The sequence below is a fragment of the Vulpes lagopus genome, chromosome 18, assembly GCF_018345385.1.
Source record: "Vulpes lagopus strain Blue_001 chromosome 18, ASM1834538v1, whole genome shotgun sequence".
Lineage (NCBI taxonomy): Eukaryota > Metazoa > Chordata > Mammalia > Carnivora > Canidae > Vulpes > Vulpes lagopus.
This window is the reverse complement of record NC_054841.1, coordinates 13,198,760-13,215,538: the sequence shown is the minus strand read 5'-3', so window position 1 is coordinate 13,215,538 and position 16,779 is coordinate 13,198,760. Positions and strand designations below refer to the sequence as shown.

At 42.0% G+C, this 16,779-nt stretch overlaps 1 protein-coding gene across 4 annotated transcripts in view; it reads left to right on the top strand.

Annotated features, from left to right (window-relative positions):
* Positions 1 to 8,076: 8,076 nt before the first annotated feature.
* The window catches only part of NCOA3 (nuclear receptor coactivator 3), a 144,680-nt gene continuing 135,977 nt past the window's right edge, over positions 8,077 to 16,779 (top strand). For 3 of the 4 annotated variants that reach the window (XM_041732331.1, XM_041732334.1, XM_041732330.1), the window contains exon 1: positions 8,077 to 8,225. The gene's annotated coding sequence lies outside the window, so the exon portion shown is untranslated. The remainder of the gene's footprint in view (positions 8,226 to 16,779) is intronic. The other variant, XM_041732333.1, reaches the window with a different exon arrangement.

The following is a 16,779-nucleotide window of genomic DNA, read 5'->3' as shown; positions in this document are numbered from 1 at the left end:
AATAAATATAAGGAGGCAAAATGGGGGGAAAAGGAGGAAATTGTTACTAACCTTTGGGTATTAATCCCTGCAAACCCCAAGTTTGGAACTGCCATACACTATCATTATTAACATTTATTGAAAGTGTATTTTGTGCTTGATACTGCTTTCACTGTATTGTTTTATTTAATCTTTACAGGCATGAAATAGGGTTATTTTAGTTTCCATTTTAGGAAATGTAGGCACAGAAAGTTCAAGCAACCAGTCATTATCACACAGATTTATAAGCAGCAGAACCAGCTAAGCAAGTCAGGCAGTGGGTGCCAAAGCCCACATTCTTAACCACTAGGCTATATTGTCACACAATAAAAGAAGGAAGAATGCAGGGGACCGTGAGAGGGCAGGGACAAAAGCAGAAGCTCTGGGCTACACCAAACAACTAAGAAATGTTCACTCATCTTCTCAAAGTGCATGGTTGAAATAGTAAATGAGTGGATTCCCAGATCTCCTTGTAGCGGGGAATCAGCATGGGGCTGTATCTACACTACAATGAGCTGTAAGGGGACATTTGCTGTGGGGGCAAGGGGCAGTGAGGGGGGAGATGGAAAATTGTAGGAGAGAGTTTTATGTCTGAAAGACAAGTGGAGAGATATAGCATCTTTCTTGACACTCAATCACTTCTCTGCTTCCTACATTTGAACTGGAATGTGAACTGATGTGATCCTTCAGCTGTGGCAGCCATTTTGTGGCCATGAGGCTATAAACTAAGGACAGAAGCCAGTATGCTGAAGGTGGTGGAGCAGAAGGATTGTAACCTCCTGGTTCTTTTTTTAAAGGATTTTATTCATTTATTTGAGTCAGAAAGAGAAGAGTGAGAAAGAGAGAGGGGAAGAACATGAGCTGGAGGAAAGGCAGAGAGAGAGGAAGAGGTAGACTCCCCGCTGAGCAGGGATTCCCAACTTGGCCCTGATTCCAGGACCCCAAGATCTTGACCTGAGCCAAAGGCAGACACTCAACAGACTGAGCCATCCAGGCGCCCTGTCATCCTGGTTCTTGATGAACACACTCTGGAACTGTCTACCTCTAGACATATTATATGGGGCAATTAAATGTCTTTATTGTTTATGCATCTATGGAGAGGCAGTAAAGCATAATAGTTAAGATCATGAGCTTGTGAGCCTGGGTTTATATCCTCCTGACTCCAGCACTTAGTAGCTTATACCCTGGGGCAAGTTACTAACTTGTTCAATGCCTCCATAAATATTCAGGTATAAAATGGAGATAGTAAAAGACCTACTGCTAAGGGTTAGAACAAGGATTAAATGAATTAATACATATAATGGACTTTGAGTTATGTCTGGTAAATCTAAGGTTTCTGTGAATGCTGGCTAGTATTATCTTTTTTTCTGCCAGAAGTTCTTTTCCCCCCAAACTTTTTTATTTTGGAAAATTTCAAGTCTACAGAAAAATTTCCATAGTACAATAAATTAGGTTTACTATTTTTTAAAATATATTTTTTGAAGATTTTATTTATCTGAGAAAGGGAGAGCACTCGAGAGAGCACAAGCAGTTTGGGAAGAGCAAAGGGAGAGGAAGAAGGAGACCCCCACTCAGCAGGGAGCCTGATGCAGGGTTAGACATAGGCTTGATCTTAGGACCCCTGGGTCATGACCTGGGCCAAGGCAGACACTTAACTGACTGTGCCACTCAGGCACCTCCTGATTTACTATTTGGTAAAATTATGCCACATGTGTTCACAAGCACTTTCTCTCTCCGAGTATGTGTATGTGTATGTGTGTTTTTCCCCATTTGAATCATTTGAGAGTAAGATGTAGGTAGGCTAGTTAGTATGATTATTGGTCTGGTAGCCTGTTACTTGCACATACAACATATGATCCAAGCTAGACCAATTGAATTTTTTTAAGATTTTGAGTAATCTAAATCCATGATGGGGGTCAAATTCACAACCTTGAGTGCAAGAGTCCCATGTTCCACCAACTGAGCCATCGAGGCACTCCTGTATGAATTCCTCTTTTTTTTTTTTTTAAAGATTTTATTTATTTATTCATGAGAGACACACAGAGAGAGAGGCAGAGACACAGGCAGAGGGAGAAGCAGGCTCCATGCAGGGAGCCCAATGTGGGACTCGATCCCAGGTCTCCAGGATCACACCCTGGGCTGAAGGCAACGCTAAACCGCTGAGCCACCAGGGCTGCCCTGAATTCCTCTTTGGCATTTGAGTCTTGGAATAGGATGATGAGAAGATAGCAAAAAAACATTGATCTCTAGATTTACTGCTGGTTCTGGAAAAGATAATCAGTACCTTTTTTTCCCCTTGTTTCTGACATTTCTGGCCTGGTCCTCTAGCCTTCCCTTTGATTCTGTGAGTTCCTGCCTGTCATTTCAATCCATCCCAGATTCTATTGTTGTTGCTTGCAACCCAAGAGCCCTGACTGGCACAGCTGCCCTTGAGGAAGTGAGCATCCACCCTAGGAGAATGGATGCAGAGGCTCTGTGAAATCAGAAATGTTGTAGGCAGGGGTGCCTGGGTGGCTCAGTAGGCTAACCATCTGCCTTCTGCTCAGGTCATGATCCCAGGATCTGGGATTGAGCTCCACATCAGGCTCTCTGCTCTGTGGGGAGCCTGATTCTCCCTCTCCCTGCTGCTCCCCCTACTTGTGCTCTCTGTCAACTAAGCAAATAAAATTGTAAAAAAAAAAAAAAAAAGAAAAAGAAATATTGTAGGCAGAATTTCTTCATTTCTGGAGGGCTTTAGCTAGGTGACCTTCTAATCTCATCTTCACAGTGTTTCTGCTTCTATGTATCCTAGGCCAAGGCAACTTTATTGAGGTAGTTTCAGGATTTGAGACTACTCTTCCTGCCTACTGAAGCTTCTCAGCCACAGATCAGCAAAAGTCCACACATGCAGTGTTTTATCAACTGCTGTGTACCAAACCACTGCAAAGTACAGAGGTTTAAAGCACAACCATTTTATTATCTCTCAGGATATTGTAGGTTGATTTGGCTCGGTGGGTGGTTCTGCTGTTATAGTCCTCTGAGCCCAGGGACTGTGCAAAAAGGCTGATTCATGTGGCTGGCAGTTACTACTAGCTGGGATCTTAACTGAGGCTGTCGACTGGAGTGCCTCACTTTTTTTTCCCTGTGGCTTGGGGTTCCCATAACATGGTGGCTGGGGTCTATGAGGAAGGAAGCAGAAGCTGCCAATCATTGTAAGGAATGAGCTAAAAGTCTTATTATATAATTTCCACCATTTCCATTCATCAAACAGTTCTCAAGCAACCCTAATTTAAGAAAGAGGAAATAAAGTTTACCTCTTGATGGAGGGGTAGCTTGTGAAAACAGGAAGGAATGATAGCAGACATCTTTACAGACTCTTTACCAGAGTATGTCACTCATTTGGCTTAGATTTTTGTCTAGAATACTGTTTCCCAGATGTCACTCATTATGGGTTTATATACAGGTTCCATAAAACCCTGCCAAAGGGCGAATGGGTGGCTCTGTTGGTTGGGCATCTGCTTTTGGCTTGGGTCATGATCCCGGAGTCCTGCGATTGACTCCTGAATTGGGCTCCCTGCTCATTGGGCAGTCTGCTTCTCTTGCTCCCTCCTCCCCTCCGCCTGCTCATGCACCCTCTCAAAAAATAATTTTTTTTTTTTTTTTTAAACAACCCTGCCAAAGTCAGCACGGAAGTTGCTTCCTCCTGGAAGCCTTTTCCAATATCCTTTGAGTTAAAAGGTCTATTCTTGGGTTCTCAAACAACATGTATGTATTTAAATATATTTTTTAATTCTTTATTTAAATTCAATGTAGTTAACATATTCTGTATTATTAATTTTAGGGGCAGATTTTAGTGATTCATCAGTTGCATATAACCCCCAGTGTTCATTCCATCAAGTGACCTCCTTAATGCTCAACATCCAGTTATCCCATTCCCCCCACCCACCTCTAGCAACCCTCAGTTTGTTTCCTAGAGTTCAGCGTCTCTTACGGTTTGCCTCCCTCTTTATTTTTGTACGTTAAAAAAAAAACTTTATTTATTCATGAGAGACACAGAGAGAGGGGCAGAGACACAGGCAGAGAGAGAAGCAGGCTCCCTGGGGGGAGCCGGTTGCGGGACTCCATCCCAGGACCCCGGGATTACGACCTGAGGCGAAGGCAGATGCTCAACCACTAAGCCACCCAGGTGCCCCTGTACTTATTTTTTTAATTGTTAATATCAGTTATACTTTCTGTGAACATATGTATTTTTATATATGTACATATTTTGGTTACATAAATTAACTCACTTACTATAGGCTTACAATGTCTCACATGGTAGAGCTTTCCCTGGTCTTTCAAGTCCTTCAGGCTTCCGATGGCTGACTTTACTGTGATGGCAGAAGCAGAGCTGTAGGTCCAGGTACCACTGGCTACCATTTTCACCTGAGAACCATAACACCAGATGCCCACAGCTTCTCTTTTCATCTTGGTTTTGCCACAGAAATGATCAAGTGTACTTGACATGCTGGCTCAGTTCAATCTTCATCGTTTTCCTATGGGAGGCACCATAACGGTCCCATATTTACCCCGGATTCCCAACTTGGTGTGTTTTGTCATGTTGCCGCAAACTATGTCTGAGCCCAGAGAGCTGAACATATGTATATGTTAATAGGATTGATACATTGATTTCTTTTTTACCTTCTTTCTTCTTTTTCCCTTTCTTTAAAAAAAATTTTTTTTTTATTGGAGTTCAATTTGCCAATATATAGCATAACACCCAGTACTCATCCCCTTTTCTTTCTTTCTTTTTTTTTTTCTTAAAGATTTTATTTATTTATTCATGAGAGAGAGAGAAAGAGAGAGAGAGAGAGAGGCAGAGACACAGGCAGAGGGAGAAGCAGGCTTCACGCAGGGAGCCCCGAAGTGGGACTTGATCCTGGGTCTCCAGGATCACACCCTGAGCTGAAGGCGGTGCTAAACCGCTGAGCCACTGGGCTGCCCTCTTTTCCCCTTTCTTTCTTTCTTTCTTTCTTCCTTTCTTTCTTTCTTTCTTTCTTTCTTTCTTTCTTTCTTTCTTTTACAAATATATATTTTTAATTTTAAAAGATTTATTTAGGGACGCCTGGATGGCTCAGCGATTGACTCAGGGTGTGATCCCGGAGTCCTGGATCAAGTCCTGCATCGGGTTCCCCACAGGGAGCCTACTTCCCCCTCTGCCTATGTCTCTGCCTCTCTCTCTGTGTCTCTCATGAATAAATAAATAAAATCTTTAAAAAGTATATTTATTTATTTGAGAGAGAGAGATAAAGAAAGAGAGCACATGATTGGGGGGGGGTGGAAACCAGAGGAAGAGGGAGAGAGAATCTCCAGCAGACTCCCTAATGAGGGTAGACCTAGGGTGGGTCTTGATCCCAGGACCCTGAGGTCATGACCTGAGCAGAAGCCAAGAATCAGATGCTTAACTGACTGAGTTACCAGGTGCCCTCTTTCACAAATATTTAAATAGCTACTATAGGCTAGACACTAATCTAGGTGCTAGAGACACTGTAGTGAACTGAACAAATGTCTTGTCCTCTTGGAGCTTATGGTTTAGAAGATCTACCCCAATGACAACAGGAAGCAGAGATTTGAATGACAATAGGGAGCCAGCTAGAAAGAATGAAAATTCCAGACAGCAAATGGAATAGTAAGTGAAAGGACCTGACTGACGCATGCTTGGAAAGCTCAGGAAACATCAGGAACGTTAGTGTCTGGCATGGAGTAAGAAATGAGAAAAGATGTATTATCTGAGATCAGAGAGGGAAGGAGACACCGAGTAATTAGGGTCTGGGTTTTATCCTAAATGCAATAGAATGTTACTGGAATATGTTCAGGTTGGAAGCAACATCATTTAGAATGTGACTTTTCAAAGATCCCTCTGGCTACTGTATGGGGAATGGTTTATGGGATTACTAAAGGGAGAATCAAGGAGGGTGGCAGGACAGCTGTAGTTGTTCAAGTGAAAGTTCATGTGGGGTCTTTGCATTCATCTCTGAATTCTCAACATCTAACATAGTATTTATTACCTGTTGAACCCAATAGCATATACTGTCTGAGTGTGTACTATTGCTGATGTAGGGGGTGTTGAGAATACACCAGAGAACAAAAGAGACAGAAGCCCTGCCTTCGAGGAGTTTCAACCTAATGAGGAAAAGAGATATTAAATGCCATAAGTAAACAAAAATACATGGTATTTCCAACGATAAAAAGTGTTACAAAGAAAAATGAGGCAGGGAAGAGGGATAGAGAAAGCTGGGATTGCAGTGGGCAGGAATTTAAAATAGAGAAATCAGGGTGCCTGGGTGGCTTAGTTCAGTTGGGAGTCTGGGTGTTGGACTCTTGGTTTAGGCTCAGGTCGTGATCTCATGGGTCGTGGGATCAAGTCCCCTGTGTGGGACTCAGTGCTCAGAGGGGAGTCAGCCTGAAGATTCTCTCCTGTCCCTTCCCCTGGGCTCATGCACGCTCTCTTTCTCTCTCTCAAATAAAAATAAATAAATAAATAAATAAATAAATAAATAAATAAATAAACAAATAAATAAAATTTTTATGAAATAGAAAAGTCAGGGAAGCCCTCACCGAAGAAGTGACATTGGACAATGATCATGGAGATGATGAGGGAGGGAGAGATGTAAACTTTCCAGGGGAAGAAGTGAACTAGGAAGAAGTAACAAATGCAAGGTCTCCGAGGCCAAGGTGTGCTAGGCATGTTGGAGGGCACCCCAAGGAGGCCAGGGGACCCGAAATACAGCAGTGAGCTGGACAAGAAATGAGAGACAACCGAGAGGAGAAAGGTTATGTGGGGCTTTGCAGGTTACTGCAAAGATTTTGGATGACAGACCTCAAGTGACTCGGTTTTTACTAGGATCTCTCTGGCTGCTATGTTGAGAAGAGACTCCAGGTAGAAAAGCTAGAATGGAAGCACGAAGAACAGTGAGGAAGCTACTACCACAGTCCAGGTGGGAAATGGTGGTGGTGGAGCATAAGGCGGTTATTTTATTCTATTCATTCACACGCAACACAGCACTGATTCAATAGCATTATCTAAAAATGCTATAAATGCTATTATTAGTCCATATTAAAATTTCCCTCCCAAAGTCCTTTTTACATTAAGGAAAAAAACCTTGATCTAATCGAGGCTCACCTAATGCGTTTTGTTTTCACTGTTCTCCCGCTTTGATATTTTTAAGAGTCCAGGCAGGGTGTTTTGTAGCATGCTCCACATTCTGGGGTTGTTGGATTGCTTCTCCTTAGTTGGGTTCAGGTTAGCTATTTTTTAGGGGCAAGGTTACTACAGAGGGGGCATAGGGCCGGTCCCATTGCATCATATCAGGAGACACATAATGTCAGTTTGATCCATTATTGGCGAGGCTAAGCCATAGTGTTGGTATTAGATCTTTCAGTTCAGGGGATGCCTGGGTGGCTCAGTGGTTGAGCGTCTGCCCTTGGCTCAGGTCATGATCCCAAGGTCTTGGGATCGGGCTCTGCAGGGAGCGGGCTTCTCCCTCTGCCTATGTCTCTGCCTCTCTGTGTGTCTCTCATAAATGAATGAATGAATGAATAAATAAATAAATATCTTAAAAAAGATCTCTCGGTCTAGGGGTGTCTTCCAGTTGCGTCCACTGCAAAGCAAGCTACTTCATGGGATGACACGGACTGACTATGCAGTGAACACACTATTGCCAAACAACCTTTCAGCCAGAGGCTTTAGCATCTAACGAACAACTGACCCCAAAGGGATGGATGGATGCTTGTTTTGAGGATCGGTACCTGGCACACAATAAAAGGTTCGTAAATGCTAAATATCACGGGGCGAAAGCAAGTGTGACAAGATCAAGGGCAGGGCTAGGGCTTGTATTGTCGTCCTCCGGACCCCGCCTCAGCTGCCAGGCAGTGGGCGGAGGAGAGCGGCCGGGGTCCGCCGCATCCCCACCGCCAGCACCACCGCCAGCACCACCACGCCCTCGCGCCCTGCGAGCCCGGCCGCGCAAGGCCCCCTGGGACCGGTAGTGCTGGGCGTGGCCTCGGGACTACATATCCCGGAGGCCCCCGCGCGCGGCTTCAGCCGCTGCCGCCTCAGCCCCTCCACAGCGACGGCGGCGGCCGCGGCGGCTGAGTCGGTGGCGGCGGCGGCGGCAGTGGCGGCGGCTGCGGGCTGAGCGGCGAGTTTCCGATTTAAAGCGGAGCTGCGAGGAAAATGGCGGCGGGTGGTGAGTGGAGATAAAGGAGGAGCGGTGGCGGGCGAGGGGGTGGAGTGCGAGGCGGAGGGAAAGAGGGCGAGTCCGGGGGCTGCCGCGAGCCGGCGGCTGCGGCTCGGCTGAGGCGCTGAGGGGCGCGCCGCGGGGGGGGGGGGGGGGGCGCGCTGAGGTACTTTCGGGGCGTCGGGGCTCCGCAGCCGGGGGCGGCCGACGGCCGGGGAGGGGAGCCGAGGTGGGGCGGCAGCCGGCCCGGGGGTCTGAGGGGTCCGCACGCGGCGGGGTCACCCCGAGGGCCGGGGGGGCCGTGGGGGGCCCACTTTCCCCTCCCGTCCCTGAAGTTTTGCCCCCCCCCAGCCCCCGGGGCTGCCTCAGGACGCTCCCCGCGCCCCCTCCTCCCGCTGCCTCAGCGCCCCCGCAGTTCTCCCGGAGCATTAGGGGGCGGGGGGGGCGCGGACCCCACCGACCCCACCGACCCCCACGCCAGCCGCCAGCCTCCGAGTCGCGCTCACAGTCGCCTTGCGTTTTGCGGCTCTTCTCCCTCCTGCACTTGAGAGGCGTTTTTAATGTTTTAACTCGAGTTATCTGCGGAATTTCATTCTGGCCAAGGGTAGGTTCTCCACAGTTTTTCCTCCGTGAAAAGGCTTTTTTTTTTTTCCCCCCCGCTACCTCTGCTGTGAAGGTTGGGGAAATGGCAAGTGGGAAGTTGGTGGATCAGATTTTGGGCGCTTTGGCTGTCTTTTATTATCACTAGTTACTACCCTCCCTCCCCCCTCCACCACCACCTCGTCCCCATCTCTCATCTTCCCATATATCGGTTCAGTTTGTGGTGATTTAAATTGTCTTGCACATGCCTTAAAAAAACAAAAAAACAAAAACAAAACAGAAAACACCCCCCCCCTCCAAAAAAAAAAAAAAAAAACCCAACACAAACCACAAGCAAAAAGCCAGGAGCCGTTGGAAGGCTTAGTTGCTTCTAGTTTGAGGGCACTCGGGGTGGAAAAGTTAACCAAAAGAGCAGTCGTGAGAGGGAGAAAGCATCGTTGCAAAACCTCACTTAGCAGGAGGAGTTCGGGATTCCAAAATGGAATGACACGAAAGGTATGAAATTCTCCCGAAGTCGAAACTTTTTTTCCCCCCTCCCCCTCCCGAATGTGAAGACTTCCTTTTTTTTTTTTTTTTTTTTTTTTTTTTTTGCAGTTTTTGAGCAGCGCTTCAAAGCCAACCTGTTTTTGTTATTAAGCCTGTACCGTAAAGAAACAGGAAGGCGAGTGAGTACCAGCTGTCTTGCTGCAGTGGGTTTAAATGGATTTGAATGAGATGAGTGAGTGGTAGTAGTATTGAATGAGATTGCTGCATGCATCTCCTTGATTTAAATGCCTGGGCTCGGATCCACCTAACCGGCCCTTGGCTGCAAAGAAAAAAAATAAATAAATAAAAAAAAGCTTCTGTATGCGTTGCAGCAGGTTGTATAGAGGATGACGGAAAAAAAAAAAAAAACAAACCAAAGGAAAAAAAAAAAACCAACAAAAACTCCAACCTTAAAGCTCCACCAAAAAACCCCCAAACACAGGTCTTGTGAATGCTGCATAAACTACAATGTTAAACAGAAATCTGGAAGTTCATGAAATGTTTGTTCTTGGGAAAAAATTTAAATTATTTAAATTATTACTCGGTTATACCGGATATAAAACCCAACACAAACATTGAAAAATGAGTCTCTCCGGTAAGCCCTCCAATTCGAGCTCCTTGGAGGTTCCTAGTAGGTGACTACTACTGGTTTCTAGAGTATCTTTGGTGTTTGGAATAATTATCTTAAGATTTTTAGTTGAAACATAATCTTGCTGGGTACCAAAAGCAGGAAAATAAAATGAACAGAAGAGAGGGAAAATGTGGTGGGAATAATGTTTTCTTTTCAGTCGTCTTGAACAAATGTTGATAGCCATTAAGAAAAGGCTTCTGAACTTAACACTGCTTATGTTGCCTTCTATACTACTAACACCTTTAAAGAAGTAACAATTTGTGGGGCTTTAGGATGAAGAAGGCTGCCAGGGTTCATTGTTTGTATGTAAGGTGAAGCCTCTGTAACATGTAAAATGATATTGAACACTATAGCTCCTGTCACTGGAGGTTGCTTCAGGTTCTGCATTTAAATGAGCAGTAATCTAGGTTGCCTGTGATCCTAAATTATAGTGGTATTTTATGTATTGGTAGAAGTGACTTAATTGTCCAATCAGTATTAAAAAAAAAAAAAAAGAGGCGTATGCCAGCCTTTAGCATATAGAACTACATTTTGGACATGAGGATTGTAGAATAGGTGGGAAGCTGTAATCTAGAGCAGTTGTATGAAATATTAAGGTAAAATATTCCTTACCTGCAGAGGCTTCAAAAATACAAAACAGCCTCAGCATAATTAACAGGATTTCTATTTTTGTAAGTTTTAGAATGGTGGTTTTAAATTTACCAACACTAACAATTCATTAAAAAAATTCAATGATGGGCAGCCTGGGTGGCTCAGTGGTTTAGTGCTGCCTTCAGTCCAGGGTGATCCTGGAGACCTGGGATCGAGTCCCACAGCAGGCTCCCTGCATGGAGCCTGCTTCTCCCTCTGCCTGTGTCTCTGCCTCTCTCTCTCTCTCTGTCTCTCATGAATAAATAAATAAAATCTTATAGTTTTAGGCTATTATAGTTTAGGCTATTAGGGATTGTGTTAAATAAATTCACTATATTTTGCAATTGAGTATACTGTGTATCCTTCTGGGTATGAGTTATTTCTCATATCAGGAATAAATTTTTATCCCTATATAACAGTATTTCAATAAATCCTGCCCCATCTCTAGACAAATAAATTAGAATTTATTCAGTAAGGAGTGAGTGTACTGCTGGACCCTGGATCTTTTTTCTAGGAGTTGCGAAATAAAAAATAGTTTTTGAGATGGTTACTTACTAATGAAACCTTCTTGATGGGTTTTTTGAAATAAACTTTCTTACTATGTCAGGGACATAGTATAAAGTTTTTTTTTTTTTTTTAAACTGTATTATTCTAGAATAGTTTTTTTTAAAGACTATGTTTTTTAGAATTCTTTAAAAAAGGTTTAAAAAAAAAAAGGTTTTAAGAATATTTTAGTTTGGTCTGTAGGGTAAGATAGAAAACCAAACTATTGTCCTATGCTGAATTGGTATTAAAATAAATGGCTTTAGGGTTTCTTTTTACCTTTTTTTTAGACTATATAATTTCGAGCCTTGGCCTGAAGATGTAGACTACTTTTGAAAACTTGATTTGTTGCAAGTTTAGAATGAGTAGCCTCCAGTGGCTGTTTGTCTACATTGGAAAGCGACCACAGTTTAATGCAGTTGTTACTCTAATGATATATAGGACTAGAAAAACTAGTTGTTGATCATGTTGACAAGTTTCTCATAGGTTAAACCAGATAGGACCTGTCCTAGTTTGGTTTGAACTTACTATATATTCTGTAGTGCAGAATATTCTTTTTTTTTTTTCATTGTTGAGTGGTTAAAACTCTGGGAGCAGAAAATTAGTATTGGAAATGCATATTTACTTTCCTTCTTTCTCATAGTTCGTCAGATTAAAGAAATAGGTGATTGTATATAAATTTAGATTGAGATTGAGTACTGCAGTAAAATATAGGCATTTTCTTCCATTTTATTGAGTGCTTTTTTGGGGGTCAGAGGAGGGGATTACAAAATGAACATTTCTCTGTTAAAGTGGAGGAGGGGCTCTATTGTAATGAGGCTCATTCCTTCATTTTGTTAGTGTTTGTTAGATAAATTCATTTAGTCCACTGGTTTTTTTGATAGGATTTCTGGGAGATTGTTTTGGGCTAAGGTGCAGTTTATCCTGAGTCTAACCTTATTTTCAGCTCCTAACAAATGATGGAATTGACTTGAATTTAATCGCCTTTCCCTTTCCTACCTTCTGGTAGAGAGTTGTTAAATGAACAGGAAAATGGCCAGAAGATACACAGCAGGAGTTGAAAGGAAGACCTGCGCTGTCTAGGAGGCTGATTTATCCACAAACTGGATAATCTTCTTAGACTGTGTACTGCCGGGTTCCAACTTTGTCAGCATTAACTCAGTTTGGTAGGTTCTGCTGGCCTAGGTCAGTTTGGGGAGGGGGGGGGCGCGGCGGCGGCAGTAATTAAGGTTTATTTAACTGTAGTAAATGTGGCTTATAGGCAAAGGAAAGTCTGACCTATCTGGCAAATGGATTTTATGCATTTCAAAGAATATTTTAAGAGCAAATGGACTAGTCTTTTCTGTTAGTCTTTTTTCCTAGTTTTCATTAGGGATGTCTGTGCCCTATTTTTTCCATTAATATTTTTTTTATCGATATGTTCTAGGAAAGTGTGTGACTTTTTTTTTTTTTTTTTACTTTTTTTTGGAAGGGTAACTTCTTGTCTGCTCTTCACTTATGAAGGTATTCTTCTAAAATGTTTAATTTCTTTGGTTAGAGGCTATGAGTAAGGGTTCTGAAGTTTCACTTTTTGGAAACTAGGCTGATTAGATTACTAAATTTAACTCTTCATCATCCACATAAGAATGAAAAGGGAATATTGGCATGGGTACCACATAGTAATGGATAATCTACTGCTCCCTGGGGCTTTGCTTTTGGTAGCTATGGCAGCTGAGTAGGAGTGGTAGATGGATAGATGGGAAAAGACTGCAGAAGTCAGCATAATCCTCAATTAGGATAAGCCTCATGGTTAATTGAATGTTGAGTGTACAGGTTAAATCCCATTATAACAAACTCCAGGGGACTAGCTAAATTATTTTGTTGTACTGGAATTGAGCTTTTTTGAATATTGTTTGGAATAGATTAGTCTTTTTATTTTTGTTAGAGGCGTTGGAAAAATTTTTATTGTAACGATTTGACAAGTTGTTACCTGTAAATCAATGTGTTTGACTTTCATATTTAATGCTTTTGCCTTTAAAAAGGAAAGAACTTATGCTGAACCGGGCATATAATTTATCCCCCTTCCCAACACCCACATGTCTCAGTATAAAGTAGCTCCATTGGTTTATCTCAACAATCAAATTTTTAAGTACTACTGCCACCATCAAAGTGTGGTCAGAGGAAATGGGAAATTCCCTAGGTTTCCAGGTGACTGCTGCTGGTAATTTTTCCTGCCCTTGATAGCTTTTTAAAATAAATGAATAAAAAAAAATAGATGAATATACTCCAATTTGTTTTGAACTTTGTCAGTTATAATTAGGGTAGCCCTTTTCCATTGATTACAGTGTAGTTTGAGATAGAGATCCGAATGGTGTTAAAAAAAAAAAGTGATGGTAGTTTAGTAGTCATAAATATGAATTTTTCAGAAACAAGATTAATGAGAAAAGTACTATAATGCTTGGCCAGAAATACTTTTTTTTTTCCTGTCCTGTACTTTGAAATTGGTGTTCGAATTTAAGGCATTTATATCCCACCTTCATATCTAAGGCTAGCATTTTTAGTTTGCTTAGAGAGTTGTGATTGGGTGCAGCAAGACATTTTTGAAGTCATTCTTTTAAGTAGATGTTCCATGAAGGAGGGAAAATCTGAAAGAGGGAATCTCAAAGCAACCCAAGCAGTGTTTTGAAAGTTCTTGAGTCAAGAATAATGACTGGCTAGTAGGCAGGAAGCCTGCAGTTGCATTGTGGTATTGTTCCTCCATCTTATGCATTTGAGAACTTGAGCACAAAAGAGGAGAAAGCATGGGGAGGGGAAGAAAGAGTTCTAACAAAAAAAAAGGAGAGGCTTTTAGAGTAAATATTCTTTACTATTCTGTTTAAGTAAAATCTAAAACCAAATTATTTTTACTTTGAGAGGAAGTATTTATCATAATCTAAGTGTCCTAAACTGATACTTTTATAAATGAGAGTGTTACTGGTGGAAAGAACAGCATGATCATACTTCGGTTTTAAAACAACTTAAAAAAAAAAAAATCACAGGGTACCTGGCTGGCTCAACTGGAAAAGCATGTGACTCTTGATCTCCAGGCCATGGGTTCGAGCCCCACAAGGAGTGTAGAGATGAATAAAAATAAACATATATATGTATATATGTAAGTTTACATGTGAAAGCCTTTGAATATTTCCCCTTTGTTACCTAATCAGTATCATTTGTTTGCTTGTTACTTTGAAAATGATACTTACCTGTGAAGAATTGAGAATAATTTGTAAACTAGTACTGTAAGCTTCCTGCAAATTAGTCCCTGGGTCTTTCTTGAAATTTATAAAACAAAGAGGGTGGAGTATATATTCTTCCAAGGTTCATTATATTGGAAAATTCTATAAACTTAAAGCATTGTATAGATATGTAGAATAGCCTTATATTTAAGTTTTCTTGGTCAAACATTAAATGGATTACGCTCTTTATGCCAGATAATGGTAACCCGTCAGTGCTGACTCATCAGTTTGGAGTGGATGACTGAGCTCCTGACTTCACTGTAGTATATGCTAGGAGCTGCAGAGCGCCTGCTTGCACACGTGTGCCTTTGTAAGTGGGAGGGGGAGAGAGTTTTCAGCCCCCTCCTTCTGTTGTAAGAAAATAAAGTCATATTTTTCTTTACTCTCAGTAAAACTGTCATCAATGAAATGGATTATTGAATTTAAGTCACTGTAGAGTAGCTGTATCAGCTTGATTTTGTTTCCAGATTGAAATTTGGCAACTTTATTTGAAAATGTTTTAAGGATTACCCAGTATTCTCTTCATCAAATTGTGTCGTTAGTCTAAACACCTTCTGCTTCATCCAGGTTCATGGTGTTTTGTAAGACTTTCATCCCAGCCAAGGTAGTTGGCCCTGTTACTGTCAGAGCAAGTGTTTGGCTGCATCTAGGAAAATCTAACTTTGCTAGTGAGAAAAATAACTGCACACACATGTTGCATCCATTGGAGGGCCAGTAATATAGTATCTTCTTCATGTAATAAAGACTATTACTATACTAAGTTTTAAGAGTACTATCAGGAATCAGTAAAATGAATTCAGGAAGCTACTTTCAAAGTACACAACCACATCTAGATTGGTAGAAGGTGGATGGATCCCAAGTTAGGTAAACCTGGAATTGTGAACTTGTCCAGTAAATTCCAGTTTTCTTTTTCTTCCCTTAAAGTACAAAATCTTCCCACATGTTACTTTTTAAACTGATTTTTCCTAAGACCATTCTCTTAGCCATGAGGCCTTAAGCTTTAATCATCTTTAATTTGCTACTGTTTGGCGCTTGCCCACTCTCTGTACACACATACTTAATGAGTGTTTATTAAGCTTGTAGTGTTTAAGGCACTATGAGAGTTAAGGTTTTGACCTCCAAGTGCACACAATCAATCAGGTATTCACATCACTTCAGTACAAGGCAATCAATTTTGCTTATGAAGTCAAGGAGAAGTTCAGAGGGGGAAAGGGACTACTTTACCAGGTGATCTGGATGCAGATCTTTGAAGAATGAGTAAGATTTTAACATGGAGAGAGCAATTTCTGTTGGTGAGAGATCATTAGCAAGAATTCAGAGGTAAGGCATTTTAAGACTTGGTCATTTAAATATTCAATGTGTTAAGTGAGTGGATTTGAATAAACCTGGTTTTGTTTTTTCAGAATCCTATTGATATATTTCTCTTAAATATATTTATGTATACATATATGTTTTTTAAAAGATTTTATTTGTTTGACATAGAACACAAGCAAGTGGAGCAGCAGGCTCCCTGCTCAATCTTACAATCCTGGGATCATGACCTGAGCTGAAGGCCGACACTTAATTGACTGAGCCACCCAGGCACCCCTTAAATATATTTTCATTACAATTTCTAAAACTGTAGGGATCCCTGGGTGGTGCAGCGGTTTGGCGCCTGCCTTTGGCCCAGGGCGCGATCCTGGAGACCCGGGATCGAATCCCACGTTGGGCTCCCGGTGCATGGAGCCTGCTTCTCCCTCTGCCTATGTCTCTGCCTCTCTCTCTCTCTGTGACTATCATTTAAAAAAAAAAAAAATCTAAAACTGTAATTCAGGCCCTTTATTTCTAGGTTATGTAACAGCTTTCAAAGCAGTCTCTGTTCTTTCCCTTAGTCCTCTCTGTACTTATTATTATTTTTAAAAAGATTTTATTATTCATGAGAGACACAGAGAGAGGGAGAGAGAGAGGCAGAGACACAGGCAGAGTGAGAAGCAGGCTCCATGCAGGGAGCCTGACGTGGGACTCGATCCCAGGACTCCAGGATCATGCCCTGGGCCGAAGGCAGGCGCTAAACCGCTGAGCCATCCAGGGATCCCCATCTCTGTACTTATTAAACATCATTTTGATTACAGTTTTTGCTTATAAATCTGCAGAGTACAATCCTCCTTAACCTAGTATTCAGTTGTTAACATAGTCTTTTTAAACTCAGTTTTCCTACTTGTGTTGTCCCTTGTGTCAATCACACTGCTGCTTTCTGCCTCTTCTCCCTTGTTATCTAGGCCTAGTCTTCAAGGTCCAGTTCAGATCCTATTTAAGTAAATTTCCTAGGCCACCACAGCTGAAAATATAGTTCTTATTTTCGGATATGAATCTTTATTATTTCCTCACATGCACAGGAGTC